Source organism: Oncorhynchus gorbuscha, linkage group LG04 (genome assembly GCF_021184085.1).
Source record: "Oncorhynchus gorbuscha isolate QuinsamMale2020 ecotype Even-year linkage group LG04, OgorEven_v1.0, whole genome shotgun sequence".
NCBI lineage: Eukaryota > Metazoa > Chordata > Actinopteri > Salmoniformes > Salmonidae > Oncorhynchus > Oncorhynchus gorbuscha.
The window spans coordinates 14,105,935-14,125,039 of NC_060176.1; positions in this window are offsets into that span (position 1 = coordinate 14,105,935).

Below are 19,105 nucleotides of genomic sequence, written 5' to 3' on the forward strand. Positions count from 1 at the left end.
AGATGTATAACTCACATTTCTATGTGAATTTGGTCAGGACTTCCAAAGAGTTACACATTGCAGCTATAAGTGCCAAATAAAAAACAGTGTTCACCATAACAGGGTTGACAATTTAGTCATAAATCAACCATACATACCCTAGTGACCAGCAGCGGTTCTAACCCCCCCCCCCCCCAAAAAAAAATAGCACCGTTCTGCACTAACTGTAATTGTTATTCAGACATTTGGGGAACAACAAAATAAATAATCAGAACATTTAAAACTGTATAAATATAAATAATATAAGACTCGCAAATATCAAAAAGAAGTAACAAAACAAATAGAAACAAATTGTAGTATACAAATAAAAAAGAGAATTGAATTACTACACTCCCCTATTGCTAATAAAATAACATAAATAGAACTAAATTGCACAAATTTTATATCACACAAATAATAGAATAACACACTTGTAAAGAATAGAACCTGATTACTACACTATTGAACTTCAAACAAGAAACACAAACTAAATTGCACAACTAATAGCATTACTAATTGCATTAGTACTGTACAAAGTTAGAGGTGTGCTTTTGATAGATTCCCCCGCTCCCCCTACCTTGGGCATCCAGTGAGGAGACCTGAGGTCAACCTACCCCTACCCCCACCCCCACCCCATTGCGTACTTCTGAGTGGGAGACCTTCCCAGGCAGTGGCCTGCCTAGCTCACAAACTAGAATCAGGGCACCCACTCCGACATGGTTAATTGACCCACAGTTCCACACATGATATCATTGACGTGACATCCAAATGAGCAATAGAAAACCAATCGAGCAAATGTCACCATTCAGACTATTTTTTGTATTTTGTATTTTTTTTATTTTAAAGAATTGTGCGGGTGCCCCATGCCGCACCAGGCAAGATGACGCCCTGGGCGGCTTCCCATGTTGCCTATGCCTAAATCCACCAGTGCTAGTGACAGGGAGAATTGAAGCTTGTTGTGTGAAGCAGGGAGTGGCAATTGAATGCAAGACCCCCCCTGCCCAAACAATTTCTAGCCTGTCTATCTATGGGTAACATGGTTGACGTGCTATGGTCGACCCAGTCAGTTTTCCACCACAAAACAACAGAAAATGTCCAAAACGAGTAGAACCAGCTCACCTGCTTTTAAACAATGATTTGACCATTAGCTGTTCAATGTTTCTTTGGAAAGAAAAATGTTTTAAAAGAATAGATTCACCATATTAAAACTAGAATTACAGTTCATGTAACAGGGTGGACTTTAAAATGAAGGACAGAGGTAAATTAATCACTAATCACATGAAACAAACCCTCTTTAGGAATGACTTTGTCAAAGCTACAAAATAACTTCACAATGATGGTTAAAACTTGGGAAAATGTTGGGGTTAACTGGGTTAAAATCTTCCTAGAAGTCAGAGGGACATGTCAAAATGCTGAATTTTGGCACTTCAGCAAGTCTTTATTCATATAAAACATCTGATTTATTAAAGGCTCAGGGCATTCGAAAACTTTTATATATACAGTGAGGTGAACAAGTATTTGATACACTGCCGATTTTGCAGGTTTTCCTACTTGCAAAGCATGTAGAGGTCTGTAATGTTTTATCATAGGTACACTTCAACTGTGAGAGACGGAATCTAAAACAAAAATCCAGAAAATCACATTGTATGATTTTTAAGTAATTATAGGTACACAGGAAAACACGTCATGCCTCATTGAATGACAACAAATACTTTATTGGTGAATCCCTACTGTTGACTAATCACCAGTGAAGGAGCATAGACTTTGGCTCCAAACTTTGGCTTGCCTCTAGGAAAAATGTCAGGTGCCTGAACAGCCGAAAACTATTTGTTTGTTTAAAAACGAACATAAACGTCAAAAAATGTTGTCATAATTTATGCCTGATGTCTTCCGAACTGTTTCGGCTTGGAAGCATGCAGGTGCCTTTGACAGGTAGGCCTAATTAACCGGCTTTGCAGGTTGGTGGTTCCTTTGCGTGCGCTGAATAAATGTAGTTCAACCACTGAATACCCTCCCACTTGCTGGCCAACAGATTTTCTTGTGGGGTTTTCACTCAATAGGGTTTTCATTACATTTATTTAAAGCCATCCTTTTAAATTTGGTGTACCTTTAATTAGAATTTTCTCAACAGACTCAAATATATGGAGAGAACAGTTTATAATATTAAGGATCAATGAAAGAAAGACATGTAAATACACGTATATTCATCTCCTTATCTTGTATATTATTTAGGGTTATGAAATTATTTATGAAAAAAAACAGGTTTGGAAAGCCTTTAGTGCGAAATACATATATTGGTGAATCAAATATACAGTGTTTTGACTTGTCCTGAAATATTGAAAAGTGAGAAAAGTGTACAGTAGGGGTTGGACAGTAGTCGTATAATTAAACCCTAGTAATCCTCACTAATCATGGATCTGTGATGACAAAGGTCCAGTTGTCCTGAACAGCAGTGCCAGGCTCTAGGTTTAATGGTCTGCGTTCCATAATGATTCAAATAGGCTACATGTCCTAAATGATTGCACAACTTGTAATACGTTAGCCTGTATTGGGCTAACAGGAACCACCACAGGAACGTGACAGAGAAAAGAAAGGTAAACTGACGATGCAATGGAATGATGCAAAATGTAAGGAAAGGAACACTAAAGTGACTGCTAGAAACGACTGTGGATTTAACTGATGGTGGCTAACGTGATATGTTGATGTGCATTATGACTGGTTTCACATTTGTCTCCAGCGATCATAAGGTCAAATTCTATCAGGAAGAAAAATATTAGATGTCCCATGAGGGAATTAAGTCAAGGTCAGAATACCCCCCCCCCCCCTCAAGCTTAAATTCAAGGTCAAAATACACATAGAGAGACAAATGCGTAAAAAGGGAATTACGTTACATTTCTGAGATCTTAAATCGGGTCGGAATAACAGCTTGTCTTCAGTTTTCCTCTCCACACTCAAACCACTCCCAGACAGTACCACTCCCAGACAGTCCTAGATACATTTTTGCTTGAGGACTTGTTCATAGCTAAGAAGATATATATATATATTGTTTTACATTGTAATTGAAAACATTGACAGTAAGGTACTTAGTTGAAAGCAGAAATGATTTGATATTGTGGTAAGGACGGCTGCATTGGACCTTCTCCATGTGGTCTGTATTAAAGGACACTTCATTCAATATAACAGGCTTTTCAAATTACAGATTTGTGCACAATTTCTACTTAAAATATCACAGAGAAGCAGAAGGCACTAATTTCGTGGAGTTACCCATCTATTATAACAGGGGAAAGTATAATATTGCTAGTATTATGTCTGTATTTTGTCAGTCATTTTTTTTACCACATCTAAGCAGCCAAACCAGCAGACAAGCAAAACATTTCCCCATTGAAAAGAACTCTACGACTTTGGTAAAAAGACTGTATTGTATGGTAAACCTCTACCTAGCCTTCTCCATTTCTGAATGTGTTGTCAGTCTGTGTGTTTCCCTGAAAGAGATGCAGGGTACTGACTGTTTTTGATACTGACTGTTACAGCTACATCAATTACTCTAGCCAATGAGGACAGGCCTCTGACAACATAATTACAGACACAGAGGCACTGCTCACAACACAGCAACCATATGCCTGGCTATAGTACAGCTCTATCAGTCATAGACTAAAGTACAGGGGATGAAAGGGGGAGAGAGAGGTGGCATGTGGAGGGATTGGAGGCACCCTGATCCACCAGGGGCCCCTGTAGCTGTCTTGTCCCAGGCCAAGGGGCCCCTCCCCGGGCTGAAACGGGCCGGGGGCTGGGGCCTGATTTGGCCCAGCTGCAGGAAGCGGGCGATCAGAGTTCAGTTGGTGCAGATAGAGCTAAAGTAAACAGCCGTGGTCACTGGGCAGGCCGTTAGCAGGCCTTGGACAGATGAGCGGGGGACCAGGAGGACCACACACACACAACACACAGTCAGACCACACAGGGGCTGGGAGGGCGGGGCTCCAGGGCCTATGAACGCAAGCGCACGCCCCATCGGCAGGGCTCCCCATGGGCAGAAGCAAGCTGCAGATCAGGGTGGAGCAGAAGAGACCATGGAGGAACAATCGACTGCCATGGATGTGATCTGACATTACATGACCTCAACTTTCACATGTTCATCTCAATATGAAGACAACATAGTAATGGAGGATCTCCTCTGTTTTTCCCATCGTTGCAGAGAGAGATGTGATGGTAAAAACAAACAGGAAGAGGATCATGTGTGAACCGCTCAGCTGCCAGATCTTAAAGTGTTGCTTAGAGAATAAGGCTCCATGACTGAGACATTCAGTCTATTCTGTAGGACACACAGGGTGGGAAACATATGGAAGGCTCAAACTGACCCAGACCACAGAGGCAGACTAAATATGTACGATCATTTATTTGTGTCCAAAATGTTGTCTCCAATTCAAGTGTTATTTTATCGAAAATAAACAAGAACATTTTAGTATGATAAATATAAATTGCTACACACTCCACAATATCACCAAACAAAATTCTGTGATATTTGTCATGCCTGAAAATTCCCATGTTGTGAAAAATCTTTCTATTTTTGAATGTAATTTCGTGTAAGGTAGTCATTTCATGTAACATCCCACACAAAACCTTTTACACACACTGTAAATCATAAGCAAACACATTCACACGGATGTTGAACACACACACTCCCACCAAACACACACACAAGCATAAATACGCTGTGGTGAAGGTTCTACAGGCCGCATGGAGATCAGTCTTCCAGTTTATCTGGACAGTGTCAGAATAACCCATGGGGGAGACCGACGAGAGAGAGTGTGTGTGTGTGTGTGTGTGTGTGTGTGTGTGTGTGTGTGTGTGTGTGTGTGTGTGTGTGTGTGTGTGTGTGTGTGTGTGTGTGTGTGTGTGTGTGTGTGTGTGTGTGTGTGTGTGTGTGTGTGTGTGTGTGTGTGTGTGTCAGGCTGACCTAGAGGGCAGAGTGAGGAGTAATGCTCTCAATCATAATTACTCCCCTCCACCACAAATCACACCATCTGCCTCACTTCACCTCAATACACACACACGCACGCACACACACACACACACACACAGAATTTCAGAATTTCTGCGAAAGATATGCTGTCAGTGAGAAGGAGGGAGAAAGAGTGCAAACTCACCTCTGTAGTGTGTCTAGTAATGGACACAGGGCAGCAGCCAGAGAAGAGCAGGGTTAGAGAAGGGCAGAGTAGCCACCACACACTCTTCTGGGCATCAATAACTCTCTACACCCTCCCTCCATCGCCTTTCATCACTTATCCCCTTATTAAATAGCACATTTATGATCAAATATGACAGCAGGTATGGACTGTGATCACTCCTCATCATGCCGTCATTTCATAATGGTATGGCCTGCATTTCCCCCCCATGCATAAGCTGCTCAGCTGATAAATCCTCAATGCAGGGTGGGCCAACAACTCACTAAAATACTTTCTGGCTCTATGAGAAACAGTTGAGAAATAAGTGGTGGTTTTCACCACAATAAATATTTGTGGTGTTTCTGTGTTCGTTAAACAGGTTGCTGTGTGTATGTGTGTGTGTGTGTGTGTGTGTGTGTGTGTGTGTGTGTGTGTGTGTGTGTGTGTGTGTGTGTGTGTGTGTGTGTGTGTGTGTGTGTGTGTGTGTGTGTGTGTGTGTGTGTGTGTGTGTGTGTGTGTGTGTGTGTGTGTGTGTGTGTGTGTGTGTGTGAGGGAGGGAGGGAGGGAGGGGTCTCTTATATATATTGTTTAGAGGATAAACATAGACAGGGTCATTTTGACAAATTCAGTTCTACAACAATCCCAAGAGGGTTAGCACTTTCCTGTGCAATTGTGGTCATTTTAGGTGTGTGGAAGATGTTTGAACACTTGTGAAATGTACTGTGTGTGTCCAGGGATCAGGGTTGACAAGGACACTGGGGTACTTTAGTGTCTGGACAGGAGGCTGGGTCAGGGTGTCTAGTCTGGGGGTCACAATTGGCCAGGGCCCTGGATGTCTGAGTTGAAAAGGTTATCAAGATGAGCAGGAGGGTAAGGGCTACGTCTGGGCCAGGGGTTGAAGAGGCTGGGGCCTGGGCTGGGGTCCTATATGTCCCTGGATGTGTGGGTCTGGTGCTACATGGGGCTTTGGGTGTGGGGTCCTGTCAGGTCCTGGGTCTGAAGTCCTGGCTCTGTCTCTGTGGGGGAGCAGGGAACTTGTCTGTGTGCTGGTGAACTGGTGAGCTGGTTAAGGTCAGAGAACAGAGCAGAGCAGCAGTGAAATATGGCTGTCTGTCAGGTAGAGGGGAAGAATAACACAGACTATGTCCTTCCTGCAGCACCACAATCGTGTCTGGGTCCCCACCGGGCGGCATGGGGGTCATGCCCCGCTCCACACTGCCAGGCAACTGCTGCCCACACACACACACACACACAAACATACATACACACACACAGAAATCACAGGGAAATCACAGAGTTTCTCACACCAACTAGCTCACATTGAAACACACACACTCTGTGGAAAATAAAAGACTTGCTCACACACACTCTCACACACCATGGGAACTAAAGTGTAACTCAAAAGCCATATCTTAACTTTTTGCAACTTTGCAACTGTGTACAGGATGAGTTACAACATTGTCGGTGACCGGGTTACTCACAAGGATGTTGTATCCAATTTAGTTTTCACCTGCATGTTTATAATGAATGTGTAATAAAAATTCATGTTTATCACGAATATATATTCACAGTAGACTATTTAATATATACAATGCATAATTAAATATCATGTGATACAAAATAATACTTTTACAATAAACGTTCTTAATTATAGCAATGGGGAAATAAAGAATGCATAGCGTTTTTATAAATGTATATATTTTCTCATTTCATTCTAGTATAAACAGTAAACTTACTGAAAATATATACATTTTCTGTAGGCCTAATGCTTAAATGTTACCATTGTTTATATAATATTTTTATATTATTCTAGTAGGCCTAATGAACATTTAACGGAATGTATTGTCACTTTTGTATTACATAAGATAACTACTTCAAGAGGTGATCTCCTGAAATTCATTACATACATTTTTATTAAAAGCATCTGTTATATAATTAAACTAATTCAATATAGAATCAGAATAAATCCGTGTATGGGATTTCAGAATAGTGTTGAATATGAGGAAATATTAAAAACAACATTAATCCCATCAATCTGATATATATATATATTTATTTATTTTTTAAATAACAAGATAGCCTATTGCTGTAAATTGTATAATTTGAACATTTACAACTGAAAGTACCTTTTGGTATGGTATATATGAAATTATGAAGTTAGCATTTTATTCTAAAGATTTTGTATAGAATGTTGTTAATACCTTAATTATTATGTTTCAACAAATCTGAAACATATTAAATCAATAACCTGCATTTTATAGTATCAAATGGACGATCATAGGCCTGTTTCTTTCTTGACCATGTGTGGTATATCATTCATACAGCCCATAGTGGAGCTGGCTTAGTGCCATCTATTGTTTTATATCGCGGGCGGCAGTAAAATTGTCTACTTGACATTTTCTGTCTCTCCGAAACAACGCAGTCTGAGACTCGAACATACTTTTCCTTGACCCTGCGCTCAGGGGAGATCTCGAGGCCTGTCGTGAGGAAAAGGCGGCCCAACTGGCGAGGAAACCTCGGGTAGGAGAGAACCGCGACGCAGGAAGACTTAAGGAAGTGGTGACTCGCTTTCTTGTTTTCATTTTGACATTTCGGTCTGCTGAAAAATGTTTCGCGATTCCTTTGGCTGTGACCAGGCGTGAACTCAGGAACTGCGTCCATGCCAATGGTTCTCCGTAGCGTGATACCAGTGGCCCTGCGAGTTGCGCGCGGCTGACCTCCGGTTTGTGAAACACAGACAGGCATATTTTGAGACGGATGACCATGATGCCTCTACTTTAGCACAGAGTTAGTGAAATAACATGATGCCTCTACTTTAGCACAGAGTTAGTGAAATAAGCCTATCTGTTTATCAGTTATTTTCGAAAGCATTGCATATGGGAAATATCGAGAAGAAATGTAGGAATGAGTGTAGTAGAAACAATTCATTTCGAAGCGCAACACAGTTATTATATGTATTATTGTTTATCTAAATCAAATAAAAAGGACAGGCTGTTTCCTGAGTATTGTGGTCATTGGAAATAAATTCATGCGTCATACTTAATCATCATCATGTAGGGCCCAGCCTACAGGCTATCATTCTCAACTTTCGATTGGAAGACATTATTATCATGCATTATTATTATTATTAGACTATATCAAATACATTAACAGTAATATCGTTAGAATGAGTATAGCCGATATAACCGTAATCCCCAGATTACCTGGCTAGTAGGAAAAATTAAATATGGCCTTATTAATCAATCTGGATATTTTGTTAAACTGGGGTAAAAATACTGTAATAATATTGTATTGAGTTAATACATTCATTCAATCAATCAGTGAAAATTTGTTTTGAGACACTGATATTTTACAGCTTAATCAATTTTACATCAATGCCTATGCCATTTGTAATGACATTTTAGGGGTTTACCCATCCCAAATATTGGAAACGGTTTATTAACATGAATAGGTCAAATCGATATTTTATATCGACCACAAGAAATGGAAAACCATGCATGTGGGACTAAATAATGCGGAATATATTCCTACATAAAACTGACAGCCTCGAACATCCATGGAGAGAGAAAGTCCGACTGAGGCCCACGTCAGGCTACGACCAGTGAAAACGTTGTTCAACTTTCACTACTTTCCAGATGATGGCTCTTCTGTGTTTTTATTGGTGCAGGCGGGATCTGTCTGACAACCGCAAAAGCCGGTCCAACTACCCGGGGAGGCTTCGCACGGGTTATCGCCAATACGTCATAAAAAATAAACAATGTTTTAAAAAATCCCCTGTTTTATTAGGGAAGATGCTTCGTGCTTGCAGGTTCGTAGGCCCATTCTAAAATTGGAGTGTGTCAAATATTAGGGCTTATTACTTTTGCTGGGCTGTAGGTTGGATTGTTGGCATTGCATATATTCACACATCTATTTTTGTACTATCGTGTTTTATACTTTTCAACTTAGAACAAGTTGCAGATTTCCAATAACGTTGAATTTAGGCACATATACTATATGTCTACAAAATTAAATAGACCTATTATATAACTTTAGTAGAACATATAGGCCTATTATACAATTTTAGTAGAACATATAGGCCTATTATATAACTTTAGTAGAACATATAGGCCTATTATACAACTTTAGTAGAACATATAGGCCTATTATATAACTTTAGTAGAACATATATGCCTATTATATAACTTTAGTAGAACATATAGGCCTATTATACAACTTTAGTAGAACATATAGGCCTATTATACAACTATAGTAGAACATATAGGCCTATTATACAACTTTAGTAGAACATATAGGCCTATTATATAACTTTAGTAGAACATATAGGCCTATTATATAACTTTAGTAGAACATATAGGCCTATTATATAACTTTAGTAGAACATATAGGCCTATTATACAACTTTAGTAGAACATATAGGCCTATTATATAACTTTAGTAGAACATATATGCCTATTATATAACTTTAGTAGAACATATAGGCCTATTATACAACTTTAGTAGAACATATAGGCCTATTATACAACTATAGTAGAACATATAGGCCTATTATACAACTTTAGTAGAACATATAGGCCTATTATATAACTTTAGTAGAACATATAGGCCTATTATATAACTTTAGTAGAACATATAGGCCTATTATATAACTTTAGTAGAACATATAGGCCTATTATACAACTTTAGTAGAACATATAGGCCTATTATATAACTTTAGTAGAACATATAGGCCTATTATACAACTTTAGTAGAACATATAGGCCTATTATATAACTTTAGTAGAACATATAGACTTATTATATAACTTTAGTAGGACATATAGACCTATTATATAACTTTAGTAGGACATATAGGCCTACCTGAGGAAAAGAATAGACAGCAAGAAATACATTTAAAAATCTCCATGATTCTTAAAAAGCATTCGAGGGGAGGTTAAATTAACAGACCATGGAACCTACAAATAGGCCTGTTAGTGCTTTTCCCTTGCAATTCTTCATTGCCGTTGCGTCAAACTTTGCACCAGAGGGAGTTGGCTAACAGAGGTCCAGTAAAGTCTAGATAGCTCGCTTTAAACAATTCCTTTTCGGATGTAAACATTCTGACAGCCAAGAAGAGTAGCGCTCAGAAAAAGGGTATCCCTCCCTCAAACCTCGGTTATTTTTAAAGCTCATGTAGACAAATCGACGGAAACACGTTTCCACCATGCTAAATAGCTGGGCTGTTGGAGTGCTTGGTGTGTGGCGCGAATTAGAGTGGACCCACACACACAAACACACAACCCACTTACCACCCACGCTGGTATTACAACTCCCCCAACTCTACACACACACACACACACACACACACACACACACACACACACACACACACACACACACACACACACACACACACACACACACACACACACACACACACACACACACACACACACACACACACACACATATATATAATATATATATATATATATATATATATAAATACAGGGAGGGTATTATTGGGCGTGCTGCTCTACTGATAAGTCCCTCCAGATGGCGTTAATCCACTTCACAGGGTTTTAACTTTAGTACTGATTAACAGCTCATTTGATGCAACAGCAAATAGGAACTCACGTTATATGTACCCTTAGAACAGACTATTGTTTTATCAGCTGAAGCAGAAATAGAAAACTTGTTCCATTAAAAATCTCTCTCTCTCTCTCTCTCTCTCTCTCTCTCTCTCTCTCTCTCTCTCTCTCTCTCTCTCTCTCTCTCTCTCTCTCTCTCTCTCTCTCTTCAGCCCTATCTTTAACCTCCCCCTCTCTCTCTCCTCTCACTCTCACTCTCTCTCTCTCTCACTCTCACTCCTACTCTCACTCTCACTCTCACTCTCACTCACTCACTCACTCACTCACTCACTCACTCACTCACTCACTCACTCACTCACTCACTCACTCACTCACTCACTCACTCACTCACTCACTCACTCACTCACTCACTCACTCACTCACTCACTCTCACTCACCCTCCTCTCTCACTCAGCTGATGCACAAGCACACCAGATCAAATCAAATGTTATTTGACACGTCTTTGTAAACTACAGGTGTGGACTAACAGTGAAATGTTTACATAAGAATCATTTTCCAACAATGTGGAGTTAAGATAAAAAAAGATAGACTGTATAGTAACAGGAGGACTAAATACACAGTGAATAATGAATAACAATAACGAGTAAAAATAAAATGGCTATATAGGGAGTACCAGTACCGAGGTGATGTGTAGGGTTACACATCAAATCACAGGTAATTGAGGTAGCTATGTACATATAGAAAGGGTAAAGTGACTAGGAAACAGGATAGATAATAGACAGTAGCAGCAGCATATGTGGTGTGTGTGTGTGTGTGTGTGTGTGTGTGTGTGTGTGTGTGTGTGTGTGTGTGTGTGTGTGTGTGTGTGTGTGTGTGTGTGTGTGTGTGTGTGTGTGTGTGTGTGTGTGTGTGTGTGTGTGTGTGTGTGTGTGTGTGTGTGTGCGTGCGTGCGTGCGTGCGTGCGTGCGTGCGTGCGTGCGTGCGTGCGTGTCTGTGTGTGTGTGTGTGTGTGTGTGTGTGTGTGTGTGTGTGTGTGTGTGTGTGTGTGTGTGTGTGTGTGTGTGTGTGTGTGTGTGTGTGTGTGTGTGTGTGTGTGTGTGTGTGTGTGTGTGGCGTTAATATGCATGTGTGCATGTGTTATGTGTGTGGGCATATGTAGTGTGTGTATGTACACTACCAGTCAAAAGTTTTAGAACACCTACTCATTCAAGGGTTTTTCTTTATTTGTACTATTTTCTACATTGTAGAATGATAGTGAAGACATCAAAACTATGAAACAACACATATGGAATCATGAGTTAACCAAGAAAGTGTTAAATAAATCAAAATATATTTTATATTTGAGATTCTTGAAAGAAGCCACACTTTGCATTGATGACAGCCTTGCACACTCTTGGCATTCTCTCAACCAGCTTACATTTACATTTACATTTAAGTCATTTAGCAGACGCTCTTATCCAGAGCGACTTACAAATTGGTGCATTCACCTTATGACATCCAGTGGAACAGCCACTTTACAATAGTGCATCTAAATATTTTAAGGGGGGGGGGGGGTGAGAAGGATTACTTTATCCTATCCTAAGTATTCCTTAAAGAGGTGGGGTTTCAGGTGTCTCCGGAAGGTGGTGATTGACTCCACTGTCCTGGCGTCGTGAGGGAGTTTGTTCCACCATTGGGGAGCCAGAGCAGCGAACAGTTTTGACTGGGCTGAGCGGGAACTGTACTTCCTCAGTGGTAGGGAGACGAGCAGGCCAGAGGTGGATGAACGCAGTGCCCTTATTTGGGTGTAGGGCCTGATCAGAGCCTGGAGGTACTGAGGTGCCGTTCCCCTCACAGCTCCGTAGGCAAGCACCATGGTCTTGTAGCGGATGCGAGCTTCAACTGGAAGCCAGTGGAGAGAGCGGAGGAGCGGGGTGACGTGAGAGAACTTGGGAAGGTTGAACACTAGACGGGCTGCGGCGTTCTGGATGAGTTGTAGGGGTTTAATGGCACAGGCAGGGAGCCCAGCCAACAGCGAGTTGCAGTAATCCAGACGGGAGATGACAAGTGCCTGGATTAGGACCTGCGCCGCTTCCTGTGTGAGGCAAGGTCGTACTCTGCGGATGTTGTAGAGCATGAACCTACAGGAACGGGCCACCGCCTTGATGTTAGTTGAGAACGACAGGGTGTTGTCCAGGATCACGCCAAGGTTCTTAGCACTCTGGGAGGAGGACACAATGGAGTTGTCAACCGTGATGGCGAGATCATGGAACGGGCAGTCCTTCCCCGGGAGGAAGAGCAGCTCCGTCTTGCCGAAGTTCAGCTTGAGATGGTGATCCGTCATCCACACTGATATGTCTGCTAGACATGCAGAGATGCGATTCGCCACCTGGTCATCAGAAGGGGGAAAGGAGAAGATTAATTGTGTGTCGTCTGCATAGCTTCATGAGGTAATCACCTGGAATGCATTACAATTAACAGGTGTGCCTTGTTAAAAGTTCATTTGTGGAATTTATTTCCTTCTTAGTGCATTTGAGGCAATCAGTTGTGTTGTGACAAGGTAGGGCTGGTATACAGAAGATAGCCCTATTTGGTAAAAGACCAAGTCCATATTATGGCAAGAACATCTCAAATAAACAAAGATAAATTACAGTCCATCATTACTTTAAGACATGAAGGTCAGTCTATACAGAAAATGCCCAAAAAGTTGAAAGTTTCTTCAAGTACAGTCACAAAAACCATTAAGCGCTATGATGAAACTGGCTCTTACAGGAAAGGAAGATCCAGAGTTAGAAATTGCAGCACAAATAAATGTGACCGACCGCCTTGATTTGGTCTTATGTACACTATGTAAAATTGGATACATTGGATAAAAGCAGAGACACAGAGCTACAAAATTATATTTCATACACTGCATTTGAGGAACAATGGGAAAGTAATTCTTCTTTGAAAGTTGATAAGCTTGTAACCTCACTTTTGAGAAAATGGCCTTTGAATATGTTGGTACCTACTGGAGAGCTGTTCTTGGTCTACACCCATTCAGCATCGTTCACACCCTCTTAAGCTTTAATCCCACCCATCTCTTTAAGGGTTGATCCGAGCGTTCTGTCATAACAACAACAGTCAAGCACCCAGGCAAACTGGCTAACATTATTTAGCTTGCTAGCTACTTCCAGACACAAATGAGAGAACAGCTCACTGACCATTTTACACGTCCTAGCAGAGCTGGTTAGGCTGCTTTTATGTTATCCAGAGCGTTGGTGACTGCAACTGTGCTGCTGGCAACAATTTATGTTTTTTTTGCCAATGTTTACTGACACCAGCCATATTCAACAGGAGCCAACAGGAGCTCAGCATATATGGGAACTCCTTCAAGACTGTTGGAAAAGCATTCCAGGTGAAGCTGGTTGAGAAAATGTCAAGAGTGTGCAAAGCTGTCATCAAGGCAAAGGGTGGCTACTTTGAAGAATCTCAAATCTCAAATATATGTTGATTTGTTTAACAATAGCTCAATACATGATTCCATATGTGTTATTTTATAGTTCTGATGTCTTCACTATTATTCTACAATGTAGAAAATAGTAAAAAATCAAGAAAAACCTTTGAATGAGTATGTGTGTCCAAACGTTTGACTGGTGCTGTATGTGGATGTTAAGATATCAGTGTAAGTATGTGTTAATTTTAAATACATTTTATTTCTATTTCACCTTTATTTAACCAGGTAGGCTAGTTGAGAACAAGTTCTCATTTACAACTGCGACTTGGCCATGATAAAGCACAGCAGTTCGACACATACAACAACACAGAGTTACACATGGAATAAACAAACAAACAGTCAATAATACTGTGGAAAAAATAAAGATCTATTTACAGTGAGTGCAAATGAGGTAAGATAAGAGAGGTAAGGCAATAAATAGGCCATGGTGGCGAAGTAATTACAATATAGCAATTAGACACTGGAATGTTAGATGTGCAGAAGATTAATGTTGCAAGTGGAGATACTGGGGTGCAATGGAGGAAGATAAATAAATAAATACCGTATAGGGATGAGGTAGTTGGGTGTGCTTTTTACAGATGGGCTATGTACAGGTGCTGTGATCTGTGAGCTGCTCTGACAGCTGGTGCTTAAAGCTAGTGAGGGAGATATGGGTCTCCAGCTTCAGTGATTTTTGCAGTTCGTTCCAGTCATTGGCAGCAGAGAACTGGAAAGAAAGGCGGCCAAAGGAGGAATTGGCTTTGGGGGTGACCAATGAGATATATCTGCTGAAGCGCGTGCTACGGGTGGGTGCTGCTATGGTGACCAGTGAGTTGAGATAAGGCAGGGCTTTACCTAGCAGAGACTTGTAGATGACCTGGAGCTGGTGGGTGCGGCGACGAGTATGAAGCGATGGCCAGCCAACGACAGGTTGCAGTCGTGGGTAATATATGGGGCTTTGATGACAAAACGGATGGCACTGTGATAAACTGCATCCAATTTGTTGAGTAGAGTGTTGGAGGCTATTTTATAGATGACATCGCCAAAGTTGAGGATCGGTACAATTTTCAGTTATACGAGGGTATGTTTGGCAGCATGAGTGAAGGATGCTTTGTTGTGAAATAGGAAGCTGATTCTAGATTTAATTTTGGATTGGAGATGCTTAATGTGAGTCTGGAAGGAGAGTTTACAGTCTAGCCAGACACCTAGGTATTTGTAGTTGTCCACATATTCTAAGTCAAAAGTAGTGACGCTGGATGGGCGGGCAGGTGTGGGCAGTGATCAGTTGAAGAGCATGCACTTAGTTTTACTTGCATTTAAGAGCAGATGGAGGCCACGGAAGGAGAGTTGTATGGCATTGAAGCTCGTCTGGAGGGCTTTTCAATGCTAATGCAGAACGCCACAGGATGTTTTTGTGCTGGTCAAGGGCAGTCAGGTCTGGAGTGAACCAAGGGCTATATCTGTTCTTGGTTCAACATTTCTTTGAATGGGGCATGCTTATTTAAGATGGTGAGGAAGGCACTTTTGCAAAATTGGCCCGGCGTTGTCCAGGTTTGGCCAGGGTAAGTTACTGATAGTCTGTATATAGAGCATCTACAGATACAGACTATCGAAATAAAGATTTACCAGCAAAGAATCCTAAGGAATCTGGTGCTTTAAGAGATAGTTACCATAAAGTGTGTTGCATTGACCTTATGGAGCAATAAAGGAGAAAGAGGAGATAGTTGGACTGGGCTGTTCTCATGCTACAAACAGGCGTCTGGCTGTTTACGAGAGGGGGCCTGGAGGGGGGGTCTGGATGCTTTTGGTAAGGACCTGATGGAGTGTGCTGAGAGGGTTGGGAGGGGAGCGTCCATGGAGAACAGTAACCAGAGAGTGTCCCTGGAGCATTCGAGGTAGAGGGGGGCTCCTGTGACCCATCACTGAGGCAGTGTAGATGACAAGGAGCCCTTATAACAGTGCTGTCACAAATCAACGTTCTGCACACACACACACACACACACACACACACACACACACACACACACACACACACACACACACACACACACACACACACACACACACACACACACACACACACACACACACACACACACACACACACACACACACACACACACACACACACACACACACACACACACACACACATTCTAGCTCTCTCAGCCCGTGCCCTGTGCCCCACACAATCCATTGTAGGTTTGCCAAACAGAGCTGTGAAAGGGCTGCTTTCCTCTACAGTGAGTTTCTGTGTCAACGGCTGTTTTCCCTCCATACATCACGGCCCGGAACAAAGACTGACTAACTATCCACGACTCTATTTGTTATTCATCCATCTATCTATTTCCTGAATCAGCAGAGCAACACATAGGGCACATGCACACACACAGCTGGACATAGATGAGTTTTAAGCATAACCAGGTTCGACTGAAGCCAAAAGCAACCATTAAGAAATTAGAGGCCATTAACGTGTGAAAATGATGACGAAAGATGTGTGCAAGTTGGGGAAATACTTTCCTAAGGGAAAAAGTTCCGATGTTTGAGTGTGATAAGTCTGAACAGATGGAGATTGATGTTAAGGAGGTCTCAGTTTTTCAAAATTCAAATTTTTCCAAAACAGTCTTTTCATTGAAATCCCACACAAGGATAATATAAATATGAAGCAGGCCCTTTAAATTCAGATTGAACTCAAGTTATGTGAATATTAAATGTCAAATCGAGCACAGGAAACATATATGTGTGTGTGTGTTTGTTTGTGTGTGCGTGCATGCATGCATGCATGTGTGTGTGCATGTACATGTGTGCGTGTGTATGCATGTGCATGTGAACGTGTGTGTGCACCCACCCACGTGCATGTGTCTGCTATAGCATCCGTTAGCATCAGGCTTAGTTAGAAAGCTATCAGAGAGTGCTCAAATGTCCTCTTTCGTGACGTGTGATCCATAAATATTTTAAGTGGAAGGGGCTGCGCTGTGATGGAGGGCAAATCAAATGAACCCACATCTTCCTCAGGGTTCTCCCTGTCTGTGTGGCCTACCTGGGTGTCTCCAACATTGCAAATTCACCTCCCTAAAAGGGTTTAACTCCTGAATTAAACCACTCAAACCATTATATATAAATCAGTCAAGTTAAATAAAGAGCTGATTTAATCAACGGATGAAGCGGACAAGAGCCAGTTGAGGGAAAGAAATGTCGATTTTTGGCTTCCTATGTCAGAGGTTTTAAGTTATAGATGTGATTTAATAGTTAGTCATCAAATAATCATGAAGTTGGCTTAAAAATAAAATCCCTTAAACATCAAGCAGTTTTCAGACCTAATATTAAATTAATATTAATATGAATGTGAACTCCTGGTCATAAAGTACCGTGTCATATTTCTCTTGGCACAGAGGTCCGTCAGATGATATCCTGCATTTACACAACATCACTTCTGTGGTGAAACAGACAAGAAAGACAAAGACAACCATGTAATTCCTCTCCCCCTCATCCCTCTCTCCATCCCTCTGTCTAATCATCATCATTCTATTCTCAATATTCCATTCGATCTATCACATTCCCTTATCCATCTCTCTTTTCGGAAGTTTCATTGATCACTCCCCACCCTCCATCCATCTATCTCTCTATCACAATCCTAATATCATCCAATCATCCGCATATCTTTTTCTCTATCCTTCCCCCTCTCCTTCCCCACCCTGTTCCTACTCTGTGACTTCCTGTCCCCAATAACCTCCTTCTCCCCTGTCAGAAAACACGTGATTTCCAATAACCGACTCCTGCCACTTCTAAGACAGAACCCAGCCCTTTTAACAAGACGTAAGGCCTTTCCTCCATAGAGACACAGCAGTGGCTAGACAGTACTGGAGAGCCCAGCGAAAACATTGGCTTTGGTGAGGATGTAAAGGAAATAAATAGCAGTGCGCCAATCTCATTCCTGAGGCCTGGGGTTGCTGATTTCATTAGAGAGCAACACACTATTAGAGCTGCCTCAGTTTGCTTTGCTGCCGCACACAGAACCCCACATTTCCATAATGCAGCCGGAGATACGGTTTCACCCAAGTGGGCCGAGCACAAACCACTTCCGCTGCAAACCGCTCTCTTTGGTTATTATATATTCTCACTATAAATGCTGCGAGCGTCTCGATGACTGGGTTAACTTTGGACTCGGGTCAAGGCAGACTGTTCTGTAATGTGTGCTGTACAAGGCCCTCGTTATATAAAGGGAAAATCATTCAAAGTATTAGCAGTTTGGCTCTCAATATTTTTTAAGTTTTGTCTTAAGATGTCAGTTTGTCTGTCTATGTTTCAGTGGAAACATATTACATCCACAGTAGCATACATTAGTATTTACACTCAAATAAGTTCAAATAAGGTGACCTAACTGCTGGTGCTTATCTGACACTATATTGTCCTCCTTATACTGTATGTCTCCAGGACCAGTAACCTCATAGGATATTACACCCCTACTGGTTGGGACTCCACAACCACCTGACAACAGTTATTTAACCCCCAGCCAGAGCGCTAGCTCCTGCTCCCCAGCCCTGCCAGATGTTCCAACACAAGACGAGAGGGGAGAATTAGATGAGACCTTGAATCAAAAGGCATTACACACCGAGCATATAGTGAGCTTCCTCATAACCCTTTAAAGTGCTATTCCATTTCACTGCATACCACCACCAGGGGACTACAGAGGCAGGGGATTGGAGAAGTGAGAGGGACCAATTAGGAACTGTTTAACTGGGGTGAGGAGTCTCAGAACAATGTAGCCTTTCTTCAGTCTTGCCAGTAGCAGGGGTAGGGTAATAGCAGCAGCAGTAGTATTACCATGGGTGTGTAAGTAGGGCCTTGCTGAGTGTCGATGGAGTTATGTGAGCGTTGCACATTAGCTAACAGGGAGAAGAA